Source organism: Diceros bicornis, chromosome 16 (genome assembly GCF_020826845.1).
Source record: "Diceros bicornis minor isolate mBicDic1 chromosome 16, mDicBic1.mat.cur, whole genome shotgun sequence".
Taxonomy (NCBI): Eukaryota; Metazoa; Chordata; class Mammalia; order Perissodactyla; family Rhinocerotidae; genus Diceros; species Diceros bicornis.
The window spans coordinates 37,597,297-37,612,543 of NC_080755.1; the positions used below are offsets into that span (position 1 = coordinate 37,597,297).

The 15,247-nt window shown below is 37.8% G+C and overlaps 1 pseudogene; it reads left to right on the forward strand.

The window, feature by feature from the left end:
• The first annotated feature begins 13,321 nt into the window (after window positions 1-13,321).
• Window positions 13,322-14,086, forward strand: LOC131415142 (malectin-like; annotated as a pseudogene).
• The last annotated feature ends 1,161 nt before the right edge of the window (window positions 14,087-15,247 follow it).

Genomic DNA, 15,247 nt, shown 5'->3' on the forward strand with positions numbered 1-15,247 from the left:
ACAACAAAAAGTGTGAGTCCACGGTTTTCTCAGAACCCTCCAAGAGGTGGCAAGCTCAAGACCCTCACCTTCCAGATAGGGATTACACGGAAAAATGTACCACTTGGCTGACAGTGATATTAATGTATGTTTTCCCATTTCTCTCACTCCTCTGACAAGATGTAGTGTCACAGAGAACCAAATTAACACACCGGGAGGCTTTGTCATTAAAGAAATACAAGCTCGCTTTGATTATTGCTGGCAAGAGAGCAAAGTGTGTGGTGCAAACAGCAATCCTATTCTCAGAACTAATATTCTTGCAGTCAGCACGGCTCTGTCTCAGAGTATCTTGAATTGGGAGACGGGGGTGTAATTTTTCAAATCTAGAGGGACACAATGATTTCCAAGCTAGGTAGTTAAAGGTATAGCCAGCCATAGATTGCAATGAACACAGCTGTCAATGTTGCCATAATCATAAAAAAAAAAAAAAAAAAGAAGGTAACATGAGAGAGGAGGGAGAAAATCAGAAGTGTTTCTATGTTTGTATGAATAGACTATATCATTTGTGGACTAAGTGAGAAAGGCACTTAAGTAGAACGGTAAAAATAAGATTTATTTATCTGAAAGAAGTTATCAAATATAATCAGGCAATTTACTGAAAGAGCTTTAAGAGTCTTAACTTTATTGCCTTTTAATTGTAATTGTTGCTGTTTGCCTTTGCATTCAAATTAAGGTGTTACTGTTTTAGGTATTTTTTTTAATTTACTTATATTTGTTGTTTTGCTATTTGACTAGCATCTGTCAATTTTGGAAAAACCGGCTCTAGACCAGGAATCAAAGATCCAGGCTCTAGTGCCTATTATTTTCCTCACTTATTTGTTACCATTTGATAAATTATTTCATTCCTTGAAACCTCAGTGTCCTCATCTGAAAACAGGAAGAATAATCCTCATCCGAAAACAGGAAGAATAATACCATTTGTATTGACAACCCCACAGAGGGTTGTGATATCAAATGGGAGATTTAATGAGAAAGCACGTTGGAAGCATAAGCCATGGCCTTCCCAAAGCTGTGAGAGTCTCAATAAGCACCAGGCTATTGAAATCACATTGATACCTGGCAGGGGAGAGGAGATATGGTGGAGGAGGGGATGTAAAAACAGCTATACATTCTTTCAGAAATGGAACATAGATTTTGTTTTGCCACCAGAAATAGCAAAATCATCGAACTCATCTGAAACCTGATTGACTGCCTGCATTCCAAGACTTGAGGAGATATGAGCTGCACCTACATCCCATAAAATATCAAATAAAGACAAACAATTCACCTCATTGGCTCAATTAACTGAAACACAAATCAGTGTGATATTCAGTCTTTAAGGGAATAGGTAATTTCACCCATCACAAAACAGTTTGGATCTGAAAAATAATCTGAAAGAGTATAACCAAAAGGAGAGATTCAGAGGAAGCTTTGTCCCCCATATAAAACATTTCAGATTCCTGAGAGGGAAAAAATGATCTCTTACAACAATGACCAAACCATGGAGAACAATGACTATGAGACAGATACCATCCAATTCTGGACAGAATAATGCTAATAAAAGATAACAATTAGTCAACCTTATCAACTAGCAAAAAGAGGTAAGTGAGAGTAGAACCCAAATCTAAAGAATCAGGTCCTAGGACCAGGGTCTGGCAGAGCCGGTGGGAAAGCATCAACCTGGTGAACACGTCAGCTCAGGGAATACTAATGCTGTTTGACGAATGAGTAAACAAAATTTCAAAAAGTTTAATTTGTGTAAGGTCACAAGGACATACAAAAAGAAAATTTTAAAAACAATTCTTATGACCATGGTCTTCAGTTGAGCTTCATGAGGAAGGCTTAAATTTAGATTATTACACTGCTGCAAAAACTTGAGTACTTAAAAAAACAACTTACGAAAATTGTGATAAAGCAACTAACTAATTAGCTATGTTCTGTCAAACATCTAAGGCTTTTCACATAGAAATGTTAGTCATCGAAATGGATTTCCAGGACCATTTAAACCCACATTCATTCCCAGGCAAATGGAACTGGGACTCATTTCATATCAACAAAAAAAGGAGCAAGGATTTAGGCAAACTGACCATGTGGATCCAGAATACTGGGGAAGAAAACAGCCACAGGGGAATTGGGTTTTCTCCTAAAATGGACTACACATTCTGAACCCAAAAGCAGTATCCCTTGACCAATATTTCCCTCAATATATTTATTCCTCACGTTCTGCCACCTCAGATGTGTTTGAAATTTAAGTAATTCAAAATTCAAGTATGTAAAACTATAACTTTATTCCTTTATAATTGAAAATAACCTAAGTCCCAATTCCCATTTCCAATAATGATAGAAAAGTGAGCAACTTGAGTCAAACCAGTCTCTTTCTGTTTATATACTCACGGTCTTAGAGCAATCACCTCTCCGCGTTTGCATTCTATTTGAAATGAAGCTAAATTCATAGTGAGCAGAAGTTTTTAATTTTGGTGAAGTTCAATGTATCAAATTTTTGTTTTATATTTTTGCTCTTGGTGTCATTTCTAAAAAATCTTTTTCTACCCCAAGGTCATGAAGATAATATCCCACATTTTATTTGAGAAAACATTGCTTTGATGTTTAGATCTATGATCCATCTTGAATTAATCTTTGTGTGTTGTGTGAGGTAGGAGTCAATGTTCATCTTTTTCCTAGAAATTTGTACAGTTTTTCTGACAACATTTGTTATAAAGACTTTCTAAATTCCCTAGTAAGTTGCCTGGGCCTCTCTGCGAACAATCAATTGACTGTATATATGTGGGTTTATATCTAGATTCTCTATTCTTTTTCTTTGATTTATGTGTCTGTTCTTACACAAATATCACACTTTCTTAAGTATAGTAGCTTTGTAATAACATGTGAAATCAGGTAGCTTAAATACTCCAACTTTGTTCTTTTCCCAGACATCTCATGGGCTATTCTAAGCCTTTGTATTACCATGGAAATTTTGTAATCAGCTTCTCAACTTCTAAAAATTATTTTAAAAATAAAAAAAAAAAACTGTTGGGAATTTGTTGAATCCATAGATCAACTAGAGGAAATATCTACAATATTAACTCTTCTAATCCATGATCATGGCATATTTCACTATTAATTTAGGCCTTCTTTAATTCTTCTAAGGCGTGTATCATAGGCTTCAGTGTAGATGTCTTGTACTTCTTTTATTAAATGTGATCCTAACCATGTATTTATTTATAAATATTTCATATATATTATTTTTTCTAACCCTTTTAAAAGTAACTTGCTGACATGATGCCCCTTTACCATGAAATGTTTTATTCTGAGTTCATTTTGTAAAATACTACTACCAAAATCATGATATTAATAATGATATATGATTACTCAAATTTTGCTAATTTTCCTAATTATATCCTTTATAGTAAAATCAAATTCTGGATCCATTGTTTCATGCAGTTGTTACTTCTCTTTAGTCTCTTTTAATATAGAACACAGCTGACAAATAGAACTTACTGTGATGATGGAAATGTTATTGTATCTGCACTGTCTGATATGGTAGCCTCTAGCCATATGTAGCTATTGAACACTTGAAATGTGAGTAGTGTGACTGAGAAACTGATTCTTTTACTTTTTACTTAATTTTAATTGATTTAATTTTAAATTTAAATAGTCACATGTGACCAACGGCTTCTGTATTCAATGGTGAAAATTTCTAGAACAATTCCTCAGTCTTTCTTGATATTTTTGTTACGTAAGTACAGTTATTTTATAGAAGATCCCTCAATTTAGGTTTGTCAGATGTTCCTTCATGACTAGATTCAGATTATGAATTATGGGCAATAAAACTTTAGAAGTGATGTGTTCAGTGCATGATATCAAAAGGCCAAAGGTGTTGATTTGTTTCATTACCTGTGAAGTTAATTTTGATTACTTAGTAGACATGGATCTTTGCCAGATTTCTCCACTATTAAGTAAATAGATTTCCCTTTGTTATTAAAAAGTATCTGGTAGGGAGATACTTGGAGACCATGTAAATGTTCTTTTGCTCATAAAACTCTCAGACACTATTTTAGCATTTATTGATGATTCTTGTCTGTATCAATTATTACCATGATTTTTAAAAGTACTTTTTCTAAGGTTTCTATTTGTCATCTGGTCAAGCATTAGCCCAATACAAGCCATTCTACCATCACCAGAACCAGAACTCTGGATTACCATTGTAAACATGAATTCTCCTGGTCTAGAATGATTCAGGGAGGAGATCAAATAAATGTGAACATACATTAAAATATATAAATGGAAAACATAATAGAAGTCAAAGCTAAGTTAGTAGTGCTATTAAAATGAGAAGAAGAATTTTCTTTTACTATAATGTGTTTTTCCCATTATTTTTAGTCATTCTGCCTTGAGTATTCCCTATGCATTGGTCATTTTAGTATATAAATGTTTTACACATGACTGTCTTATTTAAACCTTAAAAAACCCAATAAGGTAAATGTTGTTTGACAAATAAGGAATCTGAGGCTTAGAGAATTGGTAATGTCTTGGATCATATATCTAACTAGTAGAATCAGTATGTAGAACTTAGGCCTCTCTGACTGTGGGTGTAAGCAAGTGAATGTAACTCATACGTGGTTTTATTAGGACTTTTCCACTTTCTTCTAAAACCTAAGGCTGGAAGAAACAGTGTTATATTATTGAAATATCTGGTTAGCTGATTCCAGGCCACCAAGCAAGTATCTGCACTGGTATTCCATCTGTGTGGACAATATGTTCAAAGATAGGAGTTGAATACTATTGTTATGATAAAAGGAAGCCGCAGGAAGAGATATATCTGAAGGAAAGGACTAGAAAAGAGAAGGATTTAAATTATGCATATAAATTCAATTCTTTCAAACAGCCCCTTCTCTTGAAGGATGAATTTCACAAAACGTAGTGAGATCCCTGGCCTCTACATTGGGCCAGGTCATGCATATCAAGGAGCTTAAGACTATTTTCTGGCCCTGTCACTCCATAGATATTTGCTTCTATAATTAGTTCAAGGCATTGATCCTGGCTGGATTATTAAGATAATTGAAGAGGGAAAAATATATTTACCTTAGATTCCAAAGGATTTAGCCATTCCTTAATTTTATTCAAGAACCAATTATGTAGTTGTAGAGCTGTAAATATTATAAATTATAGATCTTAATACTAAGGCTTTCAGTCCAATGGAGATGATACAGAAACATGAAATGCTCACTGATATTAAAGAAGCTAGGTTAACAAGGTAAAAGTCATCACGCAGCAGTATACAGTAAGTCAAATGCATTACACAGGCAGAGAGAACTAGAAGTGAAGAGGAGGCAGGTGCCGTGTGGCCTATGGTAGTCTGGGAAGGCTTCACAATAGAAATGGCATCACACTGTTGAACAGTTCATCATTAGCAGTCATCATCATGCTTAAAGCATAAATAAGCAAGGTGTAATGCACATGTATTCCAGAAAGGTGGGCTGCCATGCATCCGTTTTTTTCCAGTCAAGAAAGCACACAATGAATTGCAAGAAAATAGGAGTTATTTTTAGAGAGATAACCTTGAAATGCTCTATTGTATTAAAAAGGGGAACCATCCATATACTTGAGCATTTAACTTGTTTCAGTGACAATTGACTTATGACACACCGCACATTTCCTCCATGTGCCTCAACATTATGGTTGAGAACAGGTGGCCGAATGACCTCTAACAATTCTTCCACTTTGAGCATTCCCTAAATCCTTGATCAAACATTGATTACATGACCGACTATAAGAACATGCCGTGGGATGTAATTTATGTAGAGAATAATTGAGATAGACTTAGCTCTTGCCTTTTCAGAATTGAATATTTATTGGCTCACAAAGGCATTTGGAAGTAGAAAGGTTTTTTGGTAGCAAAATGAAAACTAGAAATCAGTATCAAGAGAGCCAATAGAAAGGTTATGTCAGAATCCTGAGAGTCACCCTTGGTGGAGAGGACCTCTAGAGCTAGAATCGTAGCTCAACGAAACGAGGAATACCAGGCTGAGTTCAGTCTCTATGTCCATCACGGTAAACCTCAAAAAAGTGATACGGTATACTTTTAGACAAAGAGCTCAGCTGTGGTATTACCCATGAACAGTATGTTGGTGACAGTGAGAGCTACAAGGGACAGTTGGTGAGGGAGAAGAATCACGATGTATATAATCCCAGAAACGCTATTTTCTGCCCAAATTCCAACTACAGAGTTCTGCAACCATGAATATTATTGAATTCTTGTTGACAAAAGCAACCATTACCTTAAGGAAACAGGGCTTATGGAGCGTAATCAAAAGTCAACTTACTCACCCCCACCCCATCAACTACCACTCAGTCTCTTCAAATCTGGCCCAGGGCAGGAACTTTGCTGATCATACATATGTTATACAAATTGTGTACTAGCCACTTCTAGCAACACAAGTCTTGATATAGTACAGTCATGAGCTACATAAGGACATTTCAGTCAATGATGGACCACATATACAATGGTAGTCTCATAAGATTAGTATCATATAGCCTAGGTGTGTAGTAGGCTACACAATCTAGGTTTGTGTAAGTACACTCTATGATATTTGCACAACGACGAAATCGCCTAACAACGCATTTCTCAGAAGGTATCCCTGTTGTTGAGTGACGTATGACTGTAATTAAAATGTCCAACCTCATAAAATGACAAACTGGCTTTAAAATAAAAACTCTTCCTCCCCCATTTCAGAAAAGAAGGCTGCAAATGGAGGAGCGGGTGTGGTCAGTGCCTTAAAACCTTTCCAAGGAGTTTCCTTAATTTCCTTTCACTTGGCTCAAAGTGAGGGACAGGCACATCAGTAGCTCTCTCGAAAAACTTACCCTCAAATGATCAACTCTTTTGTAATACAATGGGGAGAAGATTAAGATTTGTGTAATTAATTGGTTTTTATTTGTCAATTTATTTAATAGTCCTGCATCCCTCTATCACCTAACTAATGTCTATTAAACACCTGCATTATGCATGCACTGTGTTAGCCCAAAAAAAGTTATGAGGCACAGTTCTAATTCTCTTTGGAATAAGTGTTGTAAAATTGGCACAAAAAATCACAAGAGGAGGACTTCATTGATAGCTGAAATAGTCAATCAAGTTTCATGGAGGCCATGATATACAGTTATGAGTTACAGATGACATTAATTTCTAATAGGTAGAAGTGAGGAAATAATGGCTTCGTAACTACTGAGCACAGTATAACTGTGATCACATGGTCAAAACGTAAAAAAGCCAGATGTTTTAAAAAAGATTAAGATTTGCTTTACCTGTATTATATAGAGTATATTTAATCTAGTATATTTTACTATTTGTCTATTTCATTCACCAGATCCATAAGTTGTAAGAAGATAGCAACTATAGTAGACATTTGCCCCTTTGGGCTACCCAGTATTTGAACTCACTCCCTTGGAGAAGGATAGATATGTCTTCTGTAGCTCCTGGTGGCTAGACTATAGGCATTTCATTGAAACTCAATCAATTGGATATTTTCCCTGGGACTTTAACTGGGAGCAAATAAACCAAAGACAAAGGGAGCAAATTGGAAAGGCTTCCAACAATGGTAACAGCATGCATCTCCTGGCGTCAGCATGAGTGGGAGCTTCTAGTGCCCAGCACTGGTATTGGAGGTCAGATTCTTTCTATGGCATCTTCTTGTATGTAATGCAGACCCACCTACTTTAGCTTCTGTCAATTTTCTGAGGTTTGTGCTTGAGATTTCCTAATTACTCTTGGAATTATGCAATATCTTTCCAATAAAATTCCTTTTCTGTTTAATTTACTCAAGCTTTGTCTCTGTTGTTTGCAACCAAGGACCCTGACTAATAAATGTGTCTCTATTTCTTTTTCTGTCTTGTTGACAAAAGACACACTTGATTGTTGAACTGAACTGAACTGAAACGTCTGTTGCCAGATTCTGAAATGCTTTAAGTTTTAAATTGATTGTTCTGTATTTTATTTTTCCTGTAATGGGCCATTATGCATTTTTGATGTTGTTCTCAATATTTCCTCTCTTACAATCTCACCTATTTTCATGGCTTCAGCAAATATCTCCATATGAATGATGGAGTCCACAGTCTCTATCTCCACCGCACTTTCCCTCAGAAGTTTTCACTTCATATTTGCAATTGCTCGATGGACATTTTCATCTTGGCACACTGCCAGCACTTCAAGCTTATAAATTCAAATTCTTAGCTTATATCTCAAATCAGCTTTTTTTTCCTGATGATTGTTTTGCCTAACTTCTATGACACTCTTCTTTGTGCCCCAGGTCCAAAGCCTGGGAGTAGCCTTTGACTCCTTTCTCTTCTCCAATCCAAATCCAACCAAATCCAACTAAACTGTAGTTCAGGAGTTTATCACTGAGTACCTGTTAACTATTAGTTCCCTTGACTTGCCAGTTCTTACTATATTCTTCTGGGGATGAGTCTCTCCAGGGAATCCTAGGGGAATGTCTGTAGTGATGAAGTGAAAGGAAAAATAACCAAAAAGAAGAACTAGGCTAATTTATAGATATATCTAGAAGTATTGGGACTGATCGTGAAAATAGATGACTTAAATTTCACAGATGACTTTGAAAAAGAGATTTCAGTAGAGTAGTGGTAGTGGATACAAGACAATAAAATGTTATAAGGGGACGGTAAGAAGGTCGGGGCTGGAAATACAGTTTCTTGAGAATATGAAGAGAAGGCAGTACCAGGAAGGGGCAGGAGAAGTGGAGGGACATTGTACGTATGTAGTGATTATAAAACATGAGAATTGGAATCAGATTCAAATTCTGTCCCTATATTCCCCACCAGCTTCCTGAATTTAGACACATAGTGATTACTTCTCTGTCCCTCAGCCTCCTCATCTTTAAAATAAAGATAGTAGTACATACCTCAAGGGTTATTGTGAGGATTAAATGAGATTGTACATATAAAGGACTTCCAGGAAGGCCGGTAAAATAGTAAGATATCAATAAACATTAGTTCTAAAGGGCAATTTCTTGCTGTTTTCATACTATGAAAGAAAAAAACATGTTTTAAGAGACATAAATAAGAAGATAAAATAAAGCATGAAAAAGAGAGAAGAAAAAAATTGGCAGAGCTAGATCTGTGAGGCAGAGAGAAGATGATAGAGCAGCCCAGATTTATAAGGTTGGCCTTTCAGATGGAGACGGCATCTTTTATCCAAGACTCAGAGGGAGAGAAAAGCAGCTCAGAGAACATATTCATAACTCCAGGGTAAAGAGGAGGATAAGAGGAACGGGTTGTATTGAGCAATCCATATGTTGTTCCGCACTGGCAGAGAGAGTCGGGGACTGTCTACGAGCTGAACAGAAGATAGAAGGACTTTTGCAATCTTCACTGGGATTGTTAATAACCACTTTAGTCTCAGCCCAAGTAAGAGAAATGTAGCTGGTGATCTCAATCCTGGACTACCCATCTTTTCAACATTTAGATCCTCCCCTGTCCATGAAGCAATTGGCATGCCAACTCACCAGGTCCAGAAAAAGAGCTGCCATAATCTGACACTTGCCCCTTTTTGTCAAATGTTAGTTAGCAGAGGGAAAGAGTAAGGGGTGAATTCTGGACACACACTTACATAGCCCTACTGAAAGAGGAGGCGTCCTAAAATTTTTGTTTAAAACCTATGATCTTTCCCCCAACATGGTTTGGAAACATTTACACATCCCAAGAAGGTATGTAAATTGGAGAATTACATCACATTACACACAGATGTACATTTTGTCCTCTCAGGGGTTGTCTCTGATTTTACCCTTCTTATCAGGGAACTCTACCAAGGAACTTCTGAGTAGCAGACAGGTCATGGGTCTTAAAAGCGGGAGTATTGCTCCCTCACATTCATTTCAAGCTCACAAGTTAGACTCCAGCCAAATGTAGGTCCTGGGATCCATTCAGTCCCAAACGTCAGTTTCTCAGAGGCCAACAGCTACCACCCATTGCTCTGTAGAGAGTAGCTACTGAAATGGTGGTGCCACTCAGTGGAATCAGAGAACATTAAAAACAACGCCTAATGAGTGAGAAAACTGACAACCTCTTAGACAGCCTCATATCTATCTATTTCATTTCCTCCTAACAATAATCCAGCTGCTTGAGAGAGATAGGTATCATAAGCCCCATTTTATAAATACGATAACTGAGGCCCAGGGACATTTAACAGTATACCCATGGTATCCATCATGCTTTATGACAGCCTCCATGAACTGAGTTCATTTTCTACTTCTACAAAGCATACCTAAGCAGGAAAATTCACTACCCACTAAAATATCTTGATAACTATGCAGGCAAGGATTATAACCTAATTTTCAGCATCTAACCCAATACCTGGCATAGGATACTCACTCAATTAGGTATCAAATGTTTAAATATATCAAAACCAAACAGAATGGAATGCTTTATTTTTTTCTTCTTTGGGATGTTCTTGTTATTCTCACCTTTGCTGAAATGAACAGACTTGATTTCACTGTATCATATAAACCCAAGGGCTACCAAGAGAAAATATTGACCCAACAGTAATAATAGGTAACCTTATATCAAAAATTTATTTATTCCCTGCCTAAGTTTACAGCTATTTCTCTAAGGATGGGTAAAATACACAGAATATATTCCTCTTCCCAGATTTCCCCAAGAACAGGAATCATGTCATCTACTTCTTTCTGTATCCTCTCACATTGCGCAAACTTCTGCAAATATTTGGAACAAAATAACTTCTGGCTGACTATATTTTGAATACTAAACACTATTCCTTTCATGACATAGAACGCAACCAAGTCATAAAACCATAAATAATTTCAAGGCAAAGGCAAAGTACATGATTTTGAGCTAGGTACTATAGGATACACAAGATTTTTAAATCAAGTATTTTCTCTCAGTATGCTTACCTGTTAAAGAAATAATGTCTACATATGTAAGACATGAAAAAAAGGTTCAAGTATGGCTTATAAAGGAGTTTGAGAAAAGAGATTCACATAGTACAGTGGTCAGAGATTCATTGTAAAGATGGTGGCTGGGACTCATCAGTAAGGACGCTCCTTCAATGTTGTTGCCCTCACCTCACATTCCTTATCAGCCATCCTCATCCTGGAGGTATACATGCCCTGATGGAGGTGATAAGCCTGGCCTGATTGCAGATGCAATAGTTTTGCAAAACATAGCTCCATTTCCAGATTTCTTCTTTGGTAATAAATTTGTTATTTTATTTGCTTTTTGATTTTATGGAAATCCTCCAAGAACAATACCAACTGAATCCACAATCAAAATATGAAAGGAAAAGAATTAGGAAGCTTCAATTCTTAACAGTACCCAAGCCTGTCAAGGTGAAGGTGACCACCTTGGTTAGGGAGGCCACAGTGACACAGTATCCAAGCAAACCCATCACATACTCATGCAGAAGTCCCACAAACCCATGTCATCCAGACACACAGACTCCCACCCTCAAAACAATGCATGCATATAAATACTCCAAAGTCAACTTAACTTTTCTACTCTCATAGGAGGTGGAAAACAATTATATCCATTGAAAACCTAATGTTCCTCTTGAGAAAATCTCTTTCCTCTCCTGGGCCTGGTTTAAGTTTCCTTTCCCCCAGGTCACTAAGGGTACTAGTTCAAAGATGTTTCCCAAATTGCTGTGCCATCAATTTTTTTTCTTATTCTTCCTCCACCTTCCTATTGGCAATCAATGAACTCTAAGTTAGAAAGGAATATTTAGTGCCCAGACTGGAATTATTTATAACAAATGCAACCACACTATAGATATGGACAATTCGTCTATAACTACCATGTTAAAAATAATTTGCAAAATCAGCAGCCACAAATGTAATAATTAGAGAGGTTTGATTTTTCAGTGATTTAAAGTATTTAAGGGAAATAGACATGTGTATGAGGCTGTTGGTACTCTATCCTCTCCTGGTTCTGTCTTGAAAGCTTAAAATTTACACGAAGTCCTCTACTTGACCCTAGAGCTGAGAAACAGTAGGAAATCCACTGCTAGGAGCATCCTTCATTCCCCTCCACGGAAGCTCAGTTTCCAAAGGCCAACACAAAAGGCATATTATATCTCTTCAGCTCCATGGCCCGAAGGTACCTGACTGGAACTGAGAGCCTGTCCAGTCCAGACAGAAGGAAAATATTACCCTTCTGTTTAACAAGGCAGTGCTGAAGGATTAATCATTAAGTAAATAGCAACAATCCAGGAGGTTTGCAGGAGGGATAGAGTCCCACCTCATGTTCTCAATTTTTCTGGGATTCAGGGTGGAAATTATTACAGGGATAGTTTGGAAGGGGCTGCAGTAACAACCACCTTCCAGGGCAAGATGGAACAATGCATGAAACCTCAGGCCTGACCCAGTCAAGGGAAAGTTTCATTCCCAGAGCCCTCCGGAGAGCACAGGTCTGTTTTATCTAACAGTTGGCATCCATGCATAAGGTTGATAAAACCTGAAGAATGTTCATGGTCCAGCCATGTGTTGCTGTGTGACTTTAAGCAAGTCATTTAACCTTTCTGAGCCTTGGCTTTCTCAATTTAAAAGTGGATGTGTTACCCCTATTATCAGGTATGCTGTAATCAGACACACATACAACATAAAAATCCTCGGAACAGTCACTTGGAATGCTTAAGTCTCTTCAAGCCTCCTTGCTGTGAAGACAGACCCAAATAAGAGCTGCCCTCTCTCAAGAAAAAATACTTCTGTAATCTGAGCCAGGGGACGTGAGGCACTTGTCTGAACAAAATGGGACATATGCATTCTTTAGAAACTAGATCAGGCATTGCCTCATAAATGGCCTCACCTTGCATTTGCAATATGCATGGTGCAACCCCACATGACTGCATGGTGTTGACAAGATATAGACATTTCAGGAAACGTATTATCTCAAAGGTGATTCCCTATTTTAAAGAAAAGGAGCTTGAACAAAAGTCTTTATCTGTGATTGGATTTAATCTGCCTCCTGTTATAATTTGTATCTATTAATTTATTCTGACAAAAAAAATTTACTGGCCATCTAAGGTGTGCTGAGCTCAGTGCTCAATGCAAAATGGAATATAAGAAACTATGAGACACAATCTCTGAATTTACAACACAGTCAAGGTATAGTTAAGGAGACAAAAAGATAGCACAAATAAAATATATAAATCAAAATATAAAACAGAATTCGGAGGGAGGGCTGAGAGCTACGACGTCTGCGGCAGCTGGGGCAGAGGAGCCTGTGACTCTGTTTTTCTGAGTCTGTCTAGGGTGGCCTGGGGTGGGGGTGGCTGGCTCCCATGGTGGCGGTGCTCCATATCATGCTGGGGGCCAGGCTGCCGCGCAGCGTCACTTAGAGTTTCAATGCATGTGGAGAAGCGTGTGCGGACGTGCGTGAGATCCATTTCCTCAAGGACCCGTGGGAAGGTAGAGTGGGCAGAGTCTCAGACTACGGCCTGATCCGTAATCCCAGGCTCCAATCCTGCACTCCTGATCCCGAGCCAGATGGAGAGGCACAACAAGGAGTTCTTGGTACAAAGTATCCATCAGGGATGAAGGGGACTACTCCCTGGTGTTGAAATTTGCCAAAGTCTCCTCTGCACAATCCTAAACGTTTGGTGTGTAACTGAATTGCCACGTCACAGTGAATTACTCAGATATCTTTGGTAGGGTTAGGCACAGCACACACTCACGATGAGATGATCTCTAAGAGCATAGAAAAGGGTAGCTGAGGACAGGGGCAGGAGTCCGTCTTCCCTGGGAAATTCTGCACCAGGTTTGTCAAAGGAGTACTATAACAATCCCAAAGTTCACCCACTCTGCATCATGGCAGGGATGGTGAATGGCATACCAAGGCTGCTGCCTCATCCAGGAATGAAGCAGGAAAAAGAGAATGTGATAAAGGGTCTAATCTCAAAAGACAGACCAACAAGAACCAGATTCAGCTGCCACCTTCCCTCCCCAACCTCTGTGTCTCAGACAAGAACAGCCCCATTTTCTCATTTTTCCAATCCTGTGGCCTTGAGGTCTACATTCCAACTCTCTTTCAACTCTGTGGGTTGTGAGAGTAAAGTACTATCCAGAATAGAGGTGGATGGGTATGGGAAAGAAACCAAATATGGTTGGTTTTGGTTTCTATATTTTTCACAATCATTAACAAAAAAAATTAAGGAGATATGTATATATATACTTAACTTCCTTCTATATACGTATATATATGTATGTGTATATATAATATGTGTGTGTAATATATATAGTGTGTATAATATATATATATTAACTTTCCTAAATTTTGTGTTAGTGTGTGTATATACATGTGTATATATATACACACACACATATATATACATGAATTAAAGAATTTGAATGTGTTAAATGAGTGGATTAAATAATGCATGCTCAAAGGTGTCCCAAAAAAGACAATATTGACATGATCTGGAATCAACAGATCAAGTTCCATAGAGGAAAGGAGAAACTAAAATACAGTTTTGAAGAACAGGGAAGAGTAGAATAAACTGAGAGCACATACGAGGACATCCTCTGTGAGGGGAACAGTCTTACAGTTTAAGCAAGACTGTAAAGATGGAATGAGTCTCATATTGTGGGAATTGAGTAGTACTCAAGACCACCTCCTCCAATTCCTGGACCCCAGCGTTCTGACTCCTTCCCCTCTTGCCTTGCTCCCTCTTATTCCCATATTCATGTCACATTGGCAAGGTGGTTTCCCAGGACACTTAAGTCAGGAAGGCCCTTTGTCCTAACATAACAGTCATCTGAGATGCCTCCAATGTTTGCCCTCTGCTAAATCTTTAGTGTTAGCAGGTAGAGGGTCTGCCATGTTCACAGGTATATAACCCAAACAGTGCCTAGCACAATAGGTTTTCGATTTATTGAATGAATGAGCAGATGATTATCAGATTCTAAAAAATGAGATCTAGTCTGCAAGGAGTGACATTACAAATATAAAGATTAAAATAATATGTTTTAAATCCTCAAGAGCTCAGAGTCTAGTGGAGGTGGGGGAAGATATGCAGAAGATGAATTACAAGGTAGTGTTATGAAGAGTTTCATAGACACACATAGTGCTGTTGAAAGTATGAAAGGAGGCATCAACTTTGCTGGAAGGGTCAGAGTAGGCTTCACAGAGGAGGTGAGCTCTTTGCTGAGTCTTAAAAAATAGGAGGAGCAGTCGCTGTTTAGCTAGCAGAGAGGATTTGAAATATGAG